Source organism: Palaemon carinicauda, chromosome 6 (genome assembly GCF_036898095.1).
Source record: "Palaemon carinicauda isolate YSFRI2023 chromosome 6, ASM3689809v2, whole genome shotgun sequence".
In the NCBI taxonomy this organism is placed as follows: Eukaryota; Metazoa; Arthropoda; class Malacostraca; order Decapoda; family Palaemonidae; genus Palaemon; species Palaemon carinicauda.
In genome coordinates, this window is record NC_090730.1 from 127330820 (window position 1) to 127352446 (window position 21627).

At 36.0% G+C, this 21627-nt stretch overlaps 1 long non-coding RNA gene across 2 annotated transcripts in view; it reads left to right on the top strand.

Annotated features, from left to right (window-relative positions):
- Positions 1–14358, top strand: part of LOC137642185 (uncharacterized) — a 35876-nt gene extending 21518 nt beyond the window's left edge. The window contains exons 2-6 of one of the 2 annotated variants that reach the window (XR_011044667.1): positions 10242–10406; positions 11069–11174; positions 11381–11524; positions 13341–13520; positions 14236–14358. This is a non-coding gene — a long non-coding RNA (uncharacterized lncRNA). The remainder of the gene's footprint in view (positions 1–10241; positions 10407–11068; positions 11175–11380; positions 11525–13340; positions 13521–14235) is intronic. The other variant, XR_011044668.1, reaches the window with a different exon arrangement.
- Positions 14359–21627: the final 7269 nt, after the last annotated feature.

Below are 21627 nucleotides of genomic sequence, written 5' to 3' on the forward strand. Positions count from 1 at the left end.
GGGGTCAACCCACCATAGATCTTTTTGCGACTCTCTCTGACAAAGAGGCTCTCGACTTACTGCTCTCCAGTTCCAGATCCAGAGGCAGCCCACATAGACGCTTCTGGACTGGTCTCACCTGGACGTTTATGCCTTTCCACCTTTCAAGATCCTAGACAAGGTGCTGCAGAAGTTCACATCTCACGAAGGGACCAGGTTGACATTGGTTGCTCCACTCTGGCCCGCAAGAGAGTGGTTCACAGAGGTATTTCAATGGCTGGTAGACGTTCCAAGGAGTCTACCTTTAAGGATGGATCTCTTACGGCAGCCCCACATAAGGGATCTTTATCAAAGCCTCCCCGCGCTTCGTCTGACTGCCTTCAGACTATCGAAAGACTCAAGAGCTCGAGGATTTTCGAAGGAGGCAGCCAGAGCGATTGCGAGAGTTAGAGCTTCTACCAACAAAGTATACCAGTCCAAGTGGGAAGTCTTTAGAGACTGGTGCAAGTCATCATCTATTTCCTCTTCCAGTACCTCTGTAGCCCAAATCGCAGATTTTCTCCTACATCTGAGAAACGTTCGCTCCCTCTCAGCGGCCACTATTAAGGGCTACAGGAGCATGTTGGCGTCTGTATTCAGACATAGAGGCTTGGATCTTTCCAATAATGAAGATCTCCAAGATCTCCTTAAGTCTTTCGAGACCTCTAAGGAGCGTCGTATGGCAACTCCTGGATGGAACTTAGACGTGGTCCTAAGGTTCCTAATGTCCGACAGGTTTGAGCCATTACATTCAGCCTCCCTGAAGGATCTCACCCCCAAGACGCTTTTCTTAGTGTGCTTGGCTTCGGCTAAAAGGGTCAGTGAGATCCATGCCTTCAGTAGGAACATCGGCTTTTCCACAGATAAAGCCACATGTTCACTTCAGCTTGTTTTCTTGGCCAAAAATGAACTGCCTTCTCGTCATTGGCCTAAGTCATTTGATATACCTTGCCTATCAGAGATCGTAGGCAACGAGCTTGAAAGAGTACTGTGTCCAGTTAGAGCTCTTAAGTTTTATTTAGCTCGTACCAAATCCTTACGAGGTGGATCTGAGGCCTTGTGGTGCTCAGTTAAGAAGCCATCATTGCCTATGTCTAAAAATGCTTTGTCGTATTTTGTTAGATTTTTAATCCGAGAGGCTCATTCTCACTTGAGTGAAAAAGACCGTTGCTTGCTTAAGGTTAAGATGCATGAAGTAAGAGCTATAGCAACTTCCATGGCCTTTAAGCAAAACAGATCTCTGCGAAGTATTATGGACGCAACCTTTTGGAGAAGCAAGTCGGTATTCGCGTCATTTTACTTAAAAGATATCCAGACTCTTTATGAGGACTGCTACACACTGGGTCCATTCGTTGCAGCGAGTGCAGTAGTGGGTTAGGGTTCTACCACTACATTCCCTTAATTCCAATATCCTTTTAATCTTCTCTTGAAATGTTTTTAATTGGGTTGTACGGAAGGCTAAGAAGCCTTTCGCATCCTTTTTGTTTTGGCGGGTGGTCAAATGTCATTTCTTGAGAGCGCCCAGATTAAGGGTTTTGATTGGGTCCTGTTGTATGGGTTGTCGCCCTGGATACTTCAGCTCCTGGGAGTCTTTCAGCATCCTGAGAGGATGGCTGGGCCTCGTGAGGAAAGCGGACTAACAAGGCAGAGTAATCGTTAGAGTCAGCTTCCTTACCAGGTACCTATATTTATTTGGGTTTTGTTATGATATAACTGTCAAAAACTGAGCATATACGCCGTAAACTGTATTAATACTGGTCTCTACCCACCACCATGGGTGTGAATCAGCTATTATATATTCACCGGCTAAGTTTAATATTTAAAAATATTTTGATTATAAAATAAATTTTTGAATATACTTACCCGGTGAATATATAAATTAAAGGCCCCCCCTTCCTCCCCGATAGAGACCCAGCGGGATGAGAAGAACTGGAGCTGTTTACATGTATATGCGGTATCTGGCCGATAGTTGGCGCTGGTGGGCACACCCGCTACCTTCATGGTGATCGCTCGCGAGTCTTTGGGAATCTGTCGAGCCGTCGGAGACGTCAGCTATTATATATTCACCGGGTAAGTATATTCAAAAATTTATTTTATAATCAAAATATCATTTTCTGTTTTACTGTTTTCTTTATGCTTTTAATGTTTTTCATCCACATTTTATAATTTTTGTAAAGGTTGATTGACTTATATGTTTATTAATTATCAATAAACTAGTTCTTAGTGAACCTTAAGTCTTATTCGCCCACGTTCATTTTATCAGAAATGTACTGAGCATTAAAGTTAAAACTATGGATAATTTTAACATGGAAGATCTTTTAAGATTGTTCCTCACTACAAGCAAACATTCACTCGCTTTAACCCTTCCTTAGGAAGAATAAACTTTGTGCCCTAAAAGGGATGGTGGTGTAAAGGCAAAATTTGTCCCTGAACGGATACTAACCTTTGTCCAGTCCATTAATAAGAATACACACCGGGGAAGGTGTCAGTATTTCATACTGGCATCGGTGAATCTTATACAAACTTTGCTTTATAAGGTATAGGGTGAGACCACTATACAGGCTTGTCTGTTAGTCATCCATAGGTAATATGTAATCCTCGAGACTTCTAGTCTAGTATGACTCTTCCCTGTAGGGGGCAGGAAGCACTAACATAGTTCATGCTTAGATGAAATGATGTATGACAGTTACATCATAGGTCTTTAGGTCTAGGCTGACCAGGAAAATACTTTCTTGAGGGTATGGCACCATTTGAGAATCTACAGATACAGTAATGCTCTGGTAAACTTCCATCACGACAACATGGCCCAAGCCCAAAAAAATCTATTTTTGGGCGAGATAGCCATGTCGTCCTGATGGACCTGCCCTTCCTTTTAATTTAAAAAGGACTTATGGACCCCTCCCTATAGTACAGTGTCTTCAGCACCTCGTGTATCGCTTGAAGGATTAAAGATGGCGCTGTCGACGTCGTCATGTACACACTCGAAGAGGGATAGGAGAGGTACCTTATGATCAGCTCTCCTTTCATTCTCTTTTTTTTTTTTTTTCTTGCTACTTTGACCCCTCGAAGCTTTAATGCTGTTAGGGGAAGATAGCTATGTGGCGTGTCAAGAATACGTCCTATGATATTATGCCACATCCCTGTAAGATTTATTTAGGGATATTCTCTCCAGGAGTTAGAATTCTGGATACCTTAAGGTAAAATTCTCTGGGAATATCACCGTAGTCTAATATACCCTAGGAAGCTACCCTAAAGGAACTTCCATCAGGACATGGCTATCTCACCCAAAAATAGATTTTTCGCTTTGCTCCAAATCCGTTTTTTCAATGAGGCCCATTTGCACTGACTCGCAGCGGTGCCATTTTAGCTCGGAAAAGTTTCAGGTGGCCTTTTAGCTCGGAAAACTTTCAAGGTGCTCTTTTAGCTCGGAAAAGTTTCCGGTGCCCTTTTAGCTCGGAACCCTCTTAATGAGAGAATGCCTTGATGAAGTCACTGAGCTTCAGCATGGCATTTCATTCCTGTGCTGAATCTTGGTGACGGGCAAGAGGGCTCTCGAACTTGGGGAATTTGCTCCCCCAGTTCGAATCTAAATTTCTCTCTTTATCTTTTTCTTCCTCTTTATATTGCTTCAACCTTCTCCTAAAACTATAAACTTTATTTCATGATGCTGTCCCAACCCTATGAGTATAATTTTCCATATGTATGTGTATATTTTTACATATATATGTATGTTTATTATTTTTTTTTTCTCTTTATGGCATAGATGTTTCTACATCTGTTATTGCCACTTGGGCGGATGTTTCTGCATCCGGTATTGCTGCCTGCTTTGATGAATGTCAAAGGTGTCACGGTTGGGAGGTGTTTGTGCTCAAAGCTATATGTGAGTGTATTGGATGATCTCAGCCATCCCGAAGATGGTTTGGACCTTTTTGGCGGAACTATTCTCAAGTGTTGGGTCTTCGGAATCCAGGGGGATCCAATGCTTGGGGTAGGACTCTCGGCTTCTGGCCGGAAGCCCGTCATTACAGATATGGGGAGGATGATTCCATAGTTTCTTGGTCTCAGTCCTAACAGGCGGGTTCAGCTTACACCTGTGCCTCTATATCTGTTTTGATGCTATCCTTCGGGTAGGGTATGGAGTGGACCATCTGGGAAGTATACTCTCACTGTGCCGGTAGTGGAGAGTGCAAATTTCCTTCCCAACATGTGATGCCTTAATGTTCTCAAGCAGGTAAATCAAACTATTCAAAAAATCACTCTTCTCTTTTCTTTATTCCGATGGATTCTTGTGAGAATGACCCCACCTCGCCCCCGGCACTGTTGACGACCTCTGGCAATTCATTTAAAGAAAACTCTGTTGACGACATAGGAACTAAAAAGGACTGTTCTTTAAACATTCGGAAAAAGGGTAATTTGGGCAACACAGGAAAACTGAAAGTCCTGCTCGTTACCCAAATCCCTTTAGAAGCTAATTATGATGTGCTACATAAAATATTTGAGTGTTACGGATCAATAAAAGAAATTAGAATGAAACTTCAAGATGATGATTGGGAATCTTGGTTATCATTTAATTGTCATGAGGAAGCATTTAATGCAAGCTGTAACATTGTTGATATTAAAGTAGGTAATATGAGTGTTAAGGGTGCTCTGTGTGATGGGGCACCTAAAGATCTGGATGTCTACAGACTAGCAGACTGGGCTGATAAAGATATAGAGGCAGATATTCCATCCCAAAGAAAGCCAAAACCACCAATGTGGCTTCTTGCTAAATCTGTAGGAGGTATGGAAAATTATTTCAAGATATGCAAATTTCTTCAGAGGAAGGTAGGTACGATCGCACCTGGAGATATATCTCGATTCGGGAAGAAAAGTTTCTTGATAAAGGCCAAGTCATACACACAGTCTGTTATACTGTCTAATTTGAAGACAGTAAATGATGATATAAAATTGGACATCAAACCCCATCTAAACTTTAGCTATGGAAGGGGAGTGGTTTTTAATAGGGATCTGTATGAATTTACTGAAGAGGAGATATTGGCCATGTGTCCTCTATCAGTGTGGAAAGTACACAAAGTACCTGGAACATCAATGATTGTTCTTACTTTCCAGGATGCTGATGTACCTTTCCACATAGACATAGAAAACGAAAGGATCAGAGTTCAACCTTTTAAGCAGAAGCCACTGCAATGTTATAATTGCTTTAAATTTGGACATCCTTCCAAAGTTTGCAATAATGAAAAAATTTGTAATACTTGCTCCAATATTTACCATGGGGATTGTACACTTGAGGCAAGGTGCTTAAACTGCAACTCTAATCATAAATCTAATGATAGGAGCTGCCAGTTTTATAAGTTAGAAGAGGCTGCCCTCAATAAATCAATTATTGAACATGTAAGTGTGGGGCATGCCAAGAGATTATTAAATAAATCTAATACTTATGCAAAGACATTAAAAACAGGAGAAAAAGTTCCTCGGGAATCATCTCACCCACCTACTACTGTAGGTAGTTCTCAAAAAAGGAATTCACCATCTATTGATAAAGTACTGCATAAGACAAGAACATCTCCTCCTAAAGATTTATCATTGAGTATCAGCCAAAAGACATTGCCCACCACTATCAAACCTTTGTCCCCCATTACAAAGGATAGTACTAACCTCTCCCAGGCCATATCCTTGCCTGATTTAATGGAGATTCCACCTGACACCAAGTTATCAGGTGTACCTGTAGTGGGGAAGGTACAAAAATCTGGTAACTCACAACCTACTAATCGTAAAAGAGAGAGACCTCCCTCTCTCTCACCCCCTTCCATAAGAAATACTAGAATTATGACATCAAATAGATATGATGTTTTGTCTGTTGATGTTGCCGATCAACCAGCAGATAATTTAGATAAATTAGAAATTCAAGTTAAGGTCCACCATCCCCCTCAACAAATAGATAAAAAAGATACAAAGAAAAACACCAACGTAAAACCCAACATAACAAGACCACCTCTGAAGAAACCTACAGGTAATAATGTTAGATTAAAAACTGCTAATGGGAAGACCTCATCCAAGATGTCTTCCAGAAATAATCCATAGTTTTCTCCTCCATTTTGCAATGGAACTGTCAGGGTTTGAGGGCGAAATATGAAGAACTTAAGCTCCTAATTCATGAGCATTCCCCCATAATTGTATGTCAACAGGAAAGTATGCTTGATTCTAACACTCCTAGTCCTCGAGAGTATGTTAGCTATAGAACACCACAAGCAGGGAGCCATGGCGGAAATCTCATGTACATTCGTCGAGATGTTCCCCAAATACCCATGTCTATACGTACAACCTGCAGGCAGTAGTTGTACAAATTGATATAGGGAGAAAATATACAATATGCTCTCTGTACTTACCTCCAAATGATAATATTTTATATGATGATTTAGCAGAGGTCATTCAACAACTCCCTCAACCTTTTCTCTTACTGGGAGATATGAATGGTAGACATCCTTTATGGGGTGATATTTTAGCAAACACAAGGGGCAATATTATCTCATCAATTGTGGAGAATGAGGATGTGGGACTCCTTAATACAGGAGAGCCCACACACTTCCATGTTCAGACAGGTACTTTGTCATGCATTGACCTTTCAATTGCAAGCTCTAACTGCCTTCTTGATTTTGATTGGAGGACATTAGATGATTGGCATACTAGTGATCATGCACCAATCATTATAAACACCAACAAGGGTCCGCCTTTGCAAAGATCGCCACGTTGGAATCTAGACAAGGCAGACTGGGTTAAATTTTCCGAGCTAAGTGAAATCGAAGGGAGAGCAGAACAGTTTGAAAGTGTTGATGATGCCATAGACCTACTGAATGGAACTCTTCATACAGCAGGAGTCAATTCAATTCCCAAAACAACAGGATTATTCAAACGACGACCAGTCCCGTGGTGGTCTTCAGAACTAACTGCACTCCACAGAGCCACAAGAAGATCTCTAACACGATTGCGTAGACGCAGAACTGATGAGAATTTAACTATGTACAAGAAATGTAGGGCACAGTTCCGTCGTGCCATGAAAGAAGCAAGGCGCCAGTCATGGATGTCTTTTGTTTCCTCCATTAACAGTAGAACACCACCATCTTCTGTGTGGAGGAAAGTAAAAAAGATAGCTGGCAAATTCACCCCCAACCCACCACCAGTGTTGAAGGTGAATGGCCAGTATGTAACTGAAGCAAATGAAGTTAGCAATGCCCTGGCTAATCATTTTTCAAATGTATCCAGCAAGTGGGAAGGAGCCCCTGGTCACCAGTATAGGAGCACTGAAGAAAAGAAAATTTTAAATTTTGCAACTAGAAGGGAAGAGTCGTATAATTCTCCTTTCACTGAAAGAGAATTTGATTCCGCACTTGCTCATTGCAACGATACAGCCCATGGACCCGATGGAATTCCATATGCAATGATTAAACATGTACATTTTAATACAAAGCTATTTATTTTAAGCATTATTAATAGAATATGGCATGATCATAGTTACCCAAGTGTTTGGGAACTAGCCATTATTTTAGCCTTTTTAAAACCCGGTAAAGACAAGTTTTTAGCAGCAAACTATCGTCCTATTGCATTGACATCTTGTTTATGTAAAATCATGGAGAAGATGGTCAATGCAAGGCTGATATGGTACCTTGAAAAGAAAGGTATTTTATCACTGATTCAATGTGGATTCCGAAAAATGCACTCAACGACTGATGTGTTGATACGACTTGAGTCTTCTATTTGTGAAGCCTTTGCTTCCAAACAGCACCATGTTACAGTATTTTTTGACCTTGAAAAGGCATATGATACCACATGGAGATATGGTATTCTTAAAATCATTCATGAATTGGGATTGAGAGGAGAGCTGCCACTATTTATTCAGGCATTTCTTTCATGTAGAGTTTTTCAAGTGAGAGTGGGGGAAACTCTATCAGAGAGTAAGTGCCAGGAAGGAGGAGTTCCTCAGGGTAGTGTGCTGAGTGTAACCCTTTTTGCACTAGCAATTAATGGGATATCCTCAGCCATTCCCCAGGATGTTCTCTCAACATTATTTGTGGATGATCTCTCAATATCATTTGCTGGCACTAGAATGGCAATGGTTGAGAGAAAAATCCAACTCTCTATCGATAAAATTATCCAGTGGGCTGACATGAATGGATTTAAGTTCTCGACAAGTAAAACAACCATTGTCCATTTTTTCGGATCCGGGGAGTACATCCAGACCCGGATATATACATTAAAGGTCAACGGATACCATGTGTATCGGAAAACAAATTTTTAGGTTTGATATTTGACTGTAAACTTACATGGGTTTCTCACCTAAAAGAGCTAAATGTGTTGAAGCTCTGAATATCTTAAAAGTATTGTCCCTTACATCATGGGGAGCAGACCGCAATACTATTTTAAAATTATACAAGGCCTTGATTTTTTCCAAAATTAGTTATGGTTGTGAGGTATATTCTTCAGCCAACCCAAGCCGGTTAAAAGTATTAGATTCGATACATCATGCAGGTATTAGATTGTCTACTGGAGCTTTTAAAACCTCGCCTATCCCAAGTCTCCTTGTTGATGCTGGAGAGTTACCTCTAGACCTTTACCGAATGTCTTCCATTCTTCGGTATTGGTTTAGATTGCAAAGACTCCCTAACTCTCTAGCCTTTCAGACTGCAAGCCTTGTAAGACACGCATCATACTTGTGAGTTGCACCCAAAATCTCCTCAACCTTATGGCTTTCGGGTGAAACGATTATTAAATAGTCTGGATATAATTAGAAATAAGGTACTTCCATTCAAGGTATCATCAACGCCTCCATGGAAGTTACCAGAGATATCTTTTTGTAAATATTTTATTGGAGATAAGAAGAATATGTCAGACATAGAAGCCAGGTCTCTTTTTAATGAACATGTTAAAGAACATAGAGGATCAACTTTTATCTATACTGATGGCTCCAAATCTGATGCTGGCGTTGGATTTGGAGTACATAGTAATGGTTTTAATTGTAGAGGTGCACTTCCTCTGACCGCTTCCATATTTACCGCCGAACTGTATGGCATATTAACCGCTATTGAGAAAATAGCGTTGGAGAAGGAGGGTAATTTTACAATTTTTAGTGATGCAAGGAGTGTCCTTCAAGCTATGGAAGTTTTTAATTCTAATAACCCTCTAGTTTTAAAGATTTTAGAATGGCTTTTCCTTATTGGACGGAGAGGTATAACAGTTCAATTTTGTTGGGTTCCAGCACATGTAGGTGTGTCCGGGAATGAGAAGGCAGATTCACTGGCTAAGGAGGCTGCATCCGAGTTGGTGCCAAGAAGGTATCCCATTCCCTGTAATGATTTCTTACCTGACATCAAGAAATTGGTTTGCAATAAATGGCAACAGCAATGGGATAGTCAAGATGGCAATAAAATGAGGGAAGTAACAAATGACATATCTCCTTGGAGGTATAATATGATGCCCCGAAAATGGGAGACTTCTCTTTGTCGTCTCCGTATTGGTCACACTCGGTTGACACATGAGTTTCTGCTGAAGGGCCAACACCAACCGTATTGTGACAACTGTTTAGTACCTCTAATAGTAAGGCATTTGTTGACCGAATGCCCCAATTATAACATCTTGCGGAATAGATATTTGTTTGAGGCTCGAGGTGAGGGTGGCAGGTTCATCCTTGCCAAGATTCTTGGAAATGATGTGTCCTACCATGCAAGTGGCATTTTTAGATTTCTTTCAGAAGCAGGCCTTCTGAAAAATATTTAACTTTTATGACATTCAATTTTTATGATTTTAATTGAATACTCTTTAATTTTTTATTTTATTTCATTTTTTACTTTTGTATACATAAATTTAATGTTACCCGCATCAATGACCTTAGATGTCAGGATGCCTGAAAACTTTAAATCATTCATTCATTCATTTTAGCTCGGAAAAGTTTCCTGTTATCTCATTGGTTAGAATGATCTTGCCCAACCAATCAGCGATCAGGAAACATTTCAGAGCTAAAAGGGCACCCCTGCGAGTCTGCAAATCTGCCTTCCTAAGAAGAATTTATTATAGTTGTAACAAATTTAGTATTTCAATAATGCTGTTATTACTTTAAAAACATCTTGGTAGACATGAAAAGGATTAACATATATCTCGCTGGTAATGAATGTCTTAAATTAGTCTTTTAGTGGCCGAAATATTTGCAAATACTAATGAATTTTCTTTTCCAGATCTCAATGACCATACTGACTGATGTACTGAAGCTTGAACGAAGAACTCGATGCATACGAATCAGAGAATGTTTTAAAAGGAGGATTTCATTCAGCTGAAGTTGTAAATTAAAAGAATATTTTCGTGGAAATTAACCCTAAATTCAAAATCTTCAATACTGGTAGGTAGGTAAAGCCTTACTTGACCTTTGTTTAGCTTTATGGCTACTATGCAAATAAAATTTTTGAGAAGTTCAAATTAATCTTTTAAAGCATGAAATTTAAGTTTTCGTTAATTTTTGGAATTAAAATTTGTTCTGATTTTAAATTGGGGGAAGTCATTCCTGGTGATTTTTTTTATTTTTTATTTTTTTTACATTTCTAATTTGCATGGCTGCAACTTTAATATCAGATGGTACAGTAATAGGGAAATCTAATTCATTAGAAACAGAAACGTAATAAATATATTCATTAAGTACCCTGCTCAAGTAAAGGGAAATTTTGCAGCCTTGTAAAACCTTTTATAAAGCAGTGGATTAGCAACAGCTGCAATTTTGTTGTTTTATAGATTAATAAGTTACTTTGGTGTTTTGAATTCTTAATTTTGATTAGTTAGATATTTGCCCCACTCAAGGAAAAATTATTTATGAATGTCCTTCCCGCTAAAGCTATAATTTATGAAAGTGTTTGCAGTAAGATTGTGAATATGTATAACTTGTAAGATTGTGAATATGTATAACTTGTAAGATTGTGAATATGTATAACTTGTAAGATTGTGAATATGTATAACGTGTAAGATTGTGAATTTGTATAAACTAAAACATTTTGAATATAAACTTATTTTTCAGATTCTTTAGATGTTCAGCTTCATGCCCCCCCCCCCAAAAAAAAAATGGCTGAAACTGCGGTTTTTCAATGGGTAGAAGGACGATTACAATATATCTAGTATGAAAGGTAAGCGAGAGAAGGGAATTAGTAGTATACTTTTCATGAAAATCCATAATTGATTTTATCAACTTTAATCTCATCCAAAAAGATATAAAATATTTTATAATAGTTTAACAAATATTGTTTGATACTTCTAGGTAGATTAGGCCTACCTTTTGACAAAGATGCGATTAGTCAAGATTCAATATGTACACTTATGCTTTTTCTTCCAGGTGTGTTTGAAACTGGATAAGAAAGGAATTACAAACAGGCTGAACGATAAAATGCCAACAGTAAAGAAAGATTTGGAGAGAAGTCAGAATAAACCAGGAAAAGATTCAAAATACTACAAAAACTTTTAAAACTCATCAATAAACGTCTGTAGTAAAAATACTTGGTCCACATTACAAGTTACTGTAGATGTTCAATATTAGATTATATCAAATAGCCATTTTCCTATTACTGCCATTTGTTTTTTTTTTAAATGTAATTTTGTAATATCTTCTTTTTCATACCAAGCTTTCTTGTCTTTTCCGAATTTGTCTTTCAGCACCCTTTTTTTTTTAAGCAATGAGTTATATTTTAGTCTCACCTGCTGTACTATTGTTTTTTTTTTTTTTTTTTTTTTTTTTTTTTTTTTTTTTTTTTTTTTTGCGTTGTCTTCTGTTCCTTCTGTCTTTATCGTACTGCATTTTCTAAGAGTTTTCTTCTTCTGGTCTTGTCTCTTCGCAAAATCTTGGTTTCTTGAGGCTGGGTTAAGCAATTGTGCTTACTGATTTTGGTTGGTTTCTTTGTTACTGGTTAAATTAGGAGATTTTGGTTGGTTTCTTTCAGGTACTGGTTAAGTTGGGAGGTTTTGGTTAACGTTCTTACACGACTGTGCAGATTTGTAATTGTTATATAATTTTCCAGCAGTTTTGGTGACCTTTCGCAAATAAATTTCTAGAGACTTCTTTAGAATAAAGTTTTTCTTTCTACACTTAGTTACCCAGAATTTGTATGGATTTTCCCTTACATATTTCTTGTGGCAGGCTTCATTTTGATGTCCTGTTGTTTTAGATGGTTTTTTTCACAAGCATATAGTTTGTATTCCCAGCATTCTTCATATTCCTATAATTGTTTTTTTTTATAATTTCGTGTCTTTGGTAATCTTAGAAATCAAATTTTCTCGTGCAAAATTCTTTTTTACATTTGGATATCATGAAATATATTTTAGATTGGTATAAATCCTGATAGTGTTATAGTAATTTTTTTTAGGGATTTTAACGGAAATAACTTGAAATAATTTTCCTGCAATTTGACATGTCATTAGAAAAAAGAAACTTCTAATTTTTCTCATTTGTTTCCACAAATGGTTAAATTTTTATTTTTTTTTTTTAATTTGTTAATCTGTACATGAACCTGTTTAAAATTTCCGGCGATTTTGGAAGATTATTTTGACACACTCATCTTGGTTTTCGTTACATTGACGTTTTTCAGGTATTAGTTTTCTAGTTCTGAAAGTCTGTGCTTGACAAAATATATCTTATGCGTTTGAGGCTGATTTTAGTCTTAAAACGTAGTTAGTTACTTGTAAGACCTTTACTGATCTATATAGATAACGGGAATTTTGGTTATATTTGAAAGGTGATTCGTTAGTGAAAAATTTAGATGCAAATACTATGTAATAAAATTGGTTAATATAACGTATTAAAGTTAGTCTAGCTAATGGCTTTTATGGTTAAGTAACAAATTGGTGAGGGAGATTTCAATTGAAAATTGTTGCATTCTGATTTAGGGTTCAACTTTGAGATTAGGCTCCCTGATGGACAGTCGACAATGAGACACTTTTTGAGGAATTTCGTGTGAAACTATTGAAAATCTTAAATGTAGAACTATTGAAAATCCTCTAAAATGTCTCTTAGTCTGTTGAGGTGAAAACTTCTGCTTCATACATTAGTTGGTGTTTATTAGGTACTTTGGTAATGGAATTTAGGTGTTCAAGTTGAATAGAAAGATACTTATTAATTATCTTAGGATATTTTGACAGGCTGGTAATATGTTGCTGTTGCATGGCTATATAAAAACGTCTCGGCATGTATGAAAATTGTTAGATGTAAATTAGTTCATTGCAAATTGTTACTTTAAACTACTTATTGAAATGTTACAGGAGATTTTGCTTGATATGATACATCAATGCTCTTCCTTTGTCAGGTTTTAAGGTGACCTTAATAACAAAAGGTGCTTATACCGAAACGATAAGCACAGCTTATTGTACCAGAGGAATCTAAAGATGCTAACTTATGAAAGACTATTCTAAGGGTACATTTTTGGAATGACATTGAAGAGTAATTTGCAGCCATTTCACCGGTTCAAGTGAGACATCGGTAATAAGTAAGTGGATAAAGCCTTCTAACTTTATAGTTTATTTTCTTTAATACAAAATTGTAAACTAAATGAAGCATACATCAATTAGGAAACAATTATATGCAATGTATATATAACAAGTGCGTGCGGGGAGCCATGTGTTAATATGCAATGTATATATATAACAAGTGCGGGGAGCCATGTGTTAATATACTCTAAGTAAAATAGATATGTATAATTTAGTAAAACTCAAGGAATGTGAAATTAACTTAGTTTACTTGTTTTACAAACTGGTTTACTTGTTTTACAAACTAAGTCTACTTGTTTTACAAACTATATTTTTTTTATGAATCGGTGGATTCCCCACCCCTTTTGCTAATTTTTAGGTATATGTATAGTGAAGTACTTTGAAGTATAAAATTTCAGTTTTTAGTGAAGTATAAAATTTCAGTTTTTAGTGAAGGTATATGTAAAGTGAAGTACTTTGAAGTATAAAATTTCAATTTTTAGTGAAGATAAGATATTTTAGTTTCGTATAAGTGAGATTGGCTAAAAGTTAATAGCTTTAAAATTCCATCCTTAATTCATTACGTAAACTGCTCGTTTGCTATAAAGTTTTGCAAGTTAATAAGTACTAAAAGGAGTTAAATATTATTACAAACGCTGATAGTCTTTTTTTGTACTTTAACTTATTTTTATGCCTATTTTTGCACTTATCTAATGTAACATTTCTCTCCCTCAGATACAGTCGTCAGTCACCAATACTTTGAGGATAGGATTAATTTACTGGAAAACAGCAGTATAAAATACGGGGAAAACTTGAAGAAAAATTATGTATAATATGTGTGGGAAGAAGACTTTATTATTAGATACACTTCATAATGGCATAATGGCATTATTGATTAAAGTCCACTTTATAAAATAACCATCATCTGTATGTCATTAATAAATTGTGAAAATACTATGACATAAATTGTGAAAATCTTAGTATGTGTATTTTTCCCCTCTTCTATTTTTCCCCTATGTGTATTTTTCCCCTCTTCTAAGCACAGGTTGATAGCTGATGGTATTTAGTTTCTTAGATCTCTTTCTCCACCCATAAAACTCTCCCCCACCTTGGATGGGGGCAGCAGAAGATCTGAAAAGAAATTAAGGTTATTTATTTTACTTTATCTTTACAATATCTTTTTTCCTTTTCAATCCATGATGTCAATCTTTCAAATCGGGGTACATTTAGAAAATAAATTTGCTTTTAAATCATCTATTTGCAGACTATTTTATAATGGAGCTAATTTAGCGCAGTGTTTAACTATAAAACTAAAAAAGACAAACAAGCAAGCTCCACCATATATAAAAATAGCGTGCAAAATGTCAATTTATAAAGTTTCTTGAAGATTAAATCTGTTTATAAATTGTTATTTTGCCGGTAAATCTGTTTATAAATTGTTATTTTGCCGGCTATTTTTATGGTCTACTCATGTTTTTTATAGTGTAACTGAACAAAATACAAAATTAGCTCCATTATAAAATACTGCAAATTAATCATTTAAAAACATTTACTTTCTAAATGTACCCCTAACTTGAAAGATTAGTGACAAATCATGGATTGAAAAGCAAGTCAAAGATGAAACCTAAAAAGCAATTTACAAAGAACACTAGTCAACAGATTCAAGCATCAAAGGTATAAGGGTAGCTACGCTTAAATGAGAAATCATAGTCGGTCATATAGATGGATAAATTGTTAAAAGTACGCATAAATGAGAAATCATAGTCGGTAATATAGATGGATAATGTTAAAAGCGCTATAATCAACTTATCACGATCAACTTCAAAAGGCCCTATTTTCTTGAATAAATTAAAACCAGAAGTATACTATTCCACGCACTCAGTACTGTAATCGGCAACATTGAGCTCTCGCTAACTTCAAACATTTTAAGCACCACACACTATATGATTGTGCATCCAAACAAAAGTATATTTTATCCAGTTAAGCTCAAAACTTTTAGAACTACAGGAAAGAATAACTTAACTATAAAGGCTATATAAAATTCATTCTGAATCACCCTAGACATTAAAAGCGTCTTTAAAGATAATGAAAAATATTCCACGTAACTAAAGCTAAAGAGCTTGAACTGATTAATGGGGCCCGGCTAAATGTAAGATCCAAAAGTAACTTTTCTCTGTTCTTATAGCAGAGTTGTCTATAGGTCGTTAACTTTAACGCAACTTAAAAAAACCTATAGCACAGTATAAGCCGTTAGCTTTTAACACCTCACCACTCAAAAACACCTCTCCTCTTAAAAACCTATAACATTATTGTATAAGTAAGTTAGCTTTAACACCTCGCCACTTAGAAAACCTACAGCACTTAACTCCTTTACATATCTAGTTTAACCCCCACAGCCACTTTCATAAGCTCAAAGATCAACTCAAAATATCCTAATACGCTAACAATCAGAACATTTTATCAACCACAGCTGTTAAATTAAAAGTCGAAATATCTTAAATTTGGCAACCAAAACCCAAATTTTACCTTGGCAACCAAAACCCAAAATTTACATATCTCCATTATGTAACTTGACACTAATGGAAGCTGTACAGGCATCTTTACACTTTGCCAGATTTACCAGTTATCCAAATAATAAATATTTAATCTAAATAAAACTTAAGACTGATCGCTACTCAGGTGGGATAGAAAACCTAAAAAATTGGTTTCAAAACCTATGGAAATTGTACAGTTACTTAAGACCTCGATCTTAGATTTTTAAATTGGTTAGAAAAAGCAAAATCTACTATAAAATCACAATACCCCCAAAAAATTACGAACCCTAAAATTTACGCTAATAATTGAAGACACTAAATTACTAGAAAAAAAAATACGCATGGGTTAAATGGACATTTAAAACCTATCCAATAAACTCCTTTCGAAAATCATATAAATTTTAACCAGAAATTACAAGTTTTTCAGTGCACCGAATTTTACCGAAATAAAGTTCGCAAGATGTACTAAATACTTCAAATATAGAATACTAAAAATTACGATTCAAGAATTTTATCAGTTTTTAAAGTGTTGCACTAGTAAATACTCAACACCAAAAATTCTAATGATTTAAAGCATTATAAGATTAGCGGTTTCTAATGATTACTCCAAGCAATATGCTTACTAGATAGGTGAAAGTCCTACGTTTACAACTTATAGGCTTTAGCCATAATGAATTTGGCAAACTCAAGATACTGAACCGGTTAATGAGGTCTGATAGGAATTTCATTAAATTCGAATAAAATTGACATTATTGTAAAACTAAATTGTATAATATAAGCAAACTAATTCGTTCTTTACTAAACACTACTTTTGAGGTTAACCGGCATCTTCCAGTAATTATGAATCCTGGCTATGTCTCCCAGATATAGATAACATCCCTATACATAACTGCTAGATAATGTCAAAAAATCATTCAAACACAAACTTTTTAGCTAATAAATCCCTGAACAACAGATTTGTAAAAATCAGCTTACCGTCATAGCGCAAGCCCATAAAATGGCGACCTTCACTGGAAAAACAGATCCTAAAGAAAAGACTCAAACACGATATACAAATGATTTGTGCAGCCAAACCTAGGTGTGTATATATCTTGACACCAGCACGCACTGACATTGCTCCCTCATTACTTACCGTTTACAGTTACGTCTTGCCGGCTTTCTTCCAAGTTTCAACCAATCAGAGACAAAGAAGGAGAAAACGACTCCTGATTGGTCGAGAGACTAACAAGGAATCTTCAAGAAAACAGTTACTTTCAAGAGGCGTTACACCACCTCTTGGAAAACCAGCGACATCTGTTGGTTGCACAATTAACAAGGAAAAAAAAATATTCAATATCTAATAAGAAAACAATTCGTTATCTTAAAGGATACCCTTATACGGAATAATAAATAGAAAAAATTCTTAGTGTTTCTTTTCCAATTCAAAATTCACTATGAAATAGACAGTGAGTGTTGGTCTAAATAGCGCATTGGGTATCATGTACAATATTCATATAAAATTTTTCATAAATTTCAAAGTTAACCAATTATTCAACTAATAATTTTCTGATGTTCCAAAAGACATGTTACAATTTTCGATCGGAAAATAATGATTTCATATTCCTTTGTGCCTATATTCATGTTCATATTGTTATATTTCTAATTTATTTTTCTGTTCATTATTCCGTACCAAAGGTCTTTCCCTATATTAGTCCCTTAGACTTGAAGAATTTTGGTTCTCTAAGTATGTTTGAACTTTGAACCCTATCTTGAAATAATTATAATGATAATGCTAATAATGACGATAATCATCATAATAGATGATAATAATAATTCGGATAAAAGTTAACCACGATTTAGATTAAAAGACTTTTTTAACCCTTTCGTTACCTTAACCTTGACCTTTGGCCCAATCACTCCACAAATCTAATCAATTGTTCTTGGATCATGGCAAATCATTCAACATAATTTCATGAGATTTGGTTAAATAGTTTCCGAGTTATGAAAATCATAAGCATAAATGAACTAGGGTAATGACATCACTATATGTTGTATATCACAAGATAGGCAATTGAATTATATATATTTTGGCACTAGTTTCCTCCAAAATCAGATAAAAATAGGCAACGATACGGCAAAAGACATTTTTTACCTTTTCATGATCTTGACCTTGACTTTTAACCCAATCCATCCCAAAATCTTCTCAAATTCTCTTTGGTTTATGGCCAATCATCCTGCAAAATTTCATTAGATTCTGTCAAATAGCTTTTGATTTATTTAAATCACAATAACACACAGACAGACATACAAAGTTAAAAATATCCTAAGCCAAGCACGTTTACTAATTCAAACACAAATTCAGGCAATTTATTGATATAACTAGAACGAGTACTTACTTGACGACTTAAAGTCCATTGGAGTGACTGAGGAAGCACTGCAATATTTGCGAAGCTATTTAACGAACAGGAACACTATTGTAGAAGTTTCAGGAAACCGATCTAGTGAGAGAATTCTTATGAAAGGTGTACCACAGGGTAGTGTTCTGGGCCCTATCTTGTTCAACATATATAATATTGAGCTATCACATATCTTGAAAAACAAAAAGTGGGCTTTAAACTATACGCAGATGATAATCAGTTCTACCTTTCAATTTCAACAACACAAGATACAGAGAAGAAAATTGATGAGATAATGACTGAAATAAAAACATGGATGCAGAGGAAAAAGCTTAGATTAAATGATGATAAAACAGAATGTATGTTATTTTGCACAAAGGTGGCTTTGAAGAACTGCCAGTTATTTCAAAGTATAAAAATTGGTGACACTGATGTTAGGATTGTGCCTGTTGTGAAAAATTTGGGTGTACTGATAGATTGTAATTTGTCAATGAGGGATCAAATAGTGAATACAGTGAAAGTGTAACTATCACCTGAGAAACATAGCATTTATTAGAAAATATTTAACAGAGAGCAGTACAAAAATTTCAGTGATGAGTCACGTAATCTCAAGGCTTGATTATTGCAATTCTCTGTACTATGAATTGCCCAATACACTACTAAGAAAGCTTAAAAATGTGTAAAACTGGGCGGCTAGACTGATAAAAGGCATTAAATTTCGGGAGAGAATGACTCCTGCACTGATCGATCTACATTGGTTACCTGTTAAGGCTGGAATTGAATTTAAGATTTGTTTGTTGACTCACAAGGCACTTACAAGTGATAAGCCTAAATATCTTCGTGATTGCTTGGTCCCCTACCCTCAAGCTACTAGCGCTGCTCTAAGAGTTACGACATGCTGATGACCCATGTAGACTATTCGAAATTAGTGTGAATCATGCAATAGGAGGAAGAACTTTTTGTTATGCTGCACCAAGACTCTTCAACGACCTTCCACTTGATGTCAAGAATAGCAAGAAAAACCTGAAGACTTATCTCTTTGTTAAATGTTATAATAGTGATCAGAAAACTAAGCCTGAATACAAATGCTAGCGAATAACTGAAAAGATACATAGCAAAATATAAACTGGAAAAAAATTATTTCCACACATCAAGGCCTGCCTGAACAAACTCTAGTGTCTGATGGAGGGCGAGAAATAAACCCCCAAAAGTAAAACGGGTGTGGACGTGTGTTTCAGTGCTCTATATCGAATCTGGCTTTAAACGGAATCATTGTGTATTTCGTTGTTTGTACTATGAAAAATCTCTTTGTGGGTGTTTGCTAGTATTGATATTAGTGAAATATAGTGCTAAAAATCAGTGGTTTCCTTGTATGTGAGGTCTGTAGTGAAAGGCCTGACCCAGCATTTTTGCGTTGGGGTGGGGCTACTTGAAAAGTTCATTGAAAAATGATTCAATATGTCTTTCCTTAGAAAACGAAAAGGAAGACGTAATCCCGTGAATGATCTCGGTCTATTTATGACTGAAATTGACGAGGTACTCACAGGAAGGGAGGAAAGTATAATGGCAGCAGCTTATGAAGAATGTGATGACGGAGGCAATCGTGGCATGTGTGGGCACTGTGAGTCCTATGTCGATGATGGGATGCAATGCGATCAATGCCAAAGATGGTACCATGATGAAGTAGCTTGCTCTAATTTAAAGGATGGTTCAAGTACTCTTTTAAAAAGCAGGAACATCATTTATAAATGTCCAAAATGTGTTGAGTCTGCATGTGTTGATGACATAACGAGACTAAGCATCATCATAGAAGAGATGAAGGTAAATGTACAACAACAGATGTCTGGTTTTATGGATATGATAACTGCTCAATACATGGATATGCGTCAAGAAATTGTCGAGCTGAAAGAGAAACTTATGGAATACGAAAAAGAGAATGTGACCAAGACTACATATGCAAGTAAGTTGAAATCAAGAAACACTTTGGTTATAAAATCTACGGAGGAAAATAAGAAGGCTTCAGATATCAAGAAAACTATCATGAAGAAGATAACCACGAATGTCGAACAGGTCAAAACCTCTAAACAAGGCCACTTGGTAGTTAATTTTGCGGATAAAACTGGGTTAGAAAAGGCTAAAAATGACTTAGAAGAGGTCAAGAATGACATTAAGGTAGAAGTAGATAAAAAGGATCTACTTAAACCGAAGATCAAGGTCTGCAATATTGATGAAAATGAAGATGATATAATTGCCAGTATAATGGAGAAGAATGAATGGTTGAATGGTATATGTGAAAATGAAGAAGACTTTAAATTGATCAGGAAGTTTAAATCAAGACAAAGTGGTAAATTACACGTCATTATAAAGTGTAGTCCAACTATCAGGAAAGTCTTCCGTAAAAGAGATGATAGAGTATATACCACGCTTGGAGGATGCTGTAAAATCTATGATTCCTACAATGTATTTCAGTGTTATAAATGCCAAGAATTTGGTCATACTGCTGAAAATTGTAGCAAGACTCAGGTATGTGCCAAGTGTAGCCAGGATCATCGAACCACGGATTGTAATGTAAATACGTTAAAGTGTCATAACTGCACAATGAGGAATTACAATGATACGAATCATAGGACATATGATGATAACTGTAAAGTATACAAGGAGGAGCTTACCAGGATAAAAAATAGAACCGATCATGGAGTCTAGCCCATTGGTTAAGTGTGGTCTGATAAATATTCAATCGGTGGGGAATAAAACCTTAGAGATTAGAAATCTTATAAACGAAATGGAATTAGATTTATGCTTATTAACGGAAACTTGGTTGCAGGGAAATATTAGTGATAACTCAAAGATTCAGGAGATGACTCCGTGTACTCATGATTTCTACCACGTACCAAGAAAGAACAAAACTGGAGGAGGAGTGGGTGTCTTTGTGTCGAAAACTTTCTCTAGGGTTTCTATCATAAATGAAATGGTATTTGAAACGTTTGAATATATCTGTTTAAAACTGACAAGAAACAATAAGGTATTGAATATAATATCATTATATAGACCACCAGCGAGTAATATGACTAAATTCATTGAAGAATTTAGTATTCTTGTGGGTGTGGTGGACGATATTAAAAATACATTAATTGGTGGAGACTTCAACTGTTGGGTAGATGATGAAAATGATAATAAGGCTAAAGAACTCAAGGAAGTATTTGAGATGTTTAATTTAA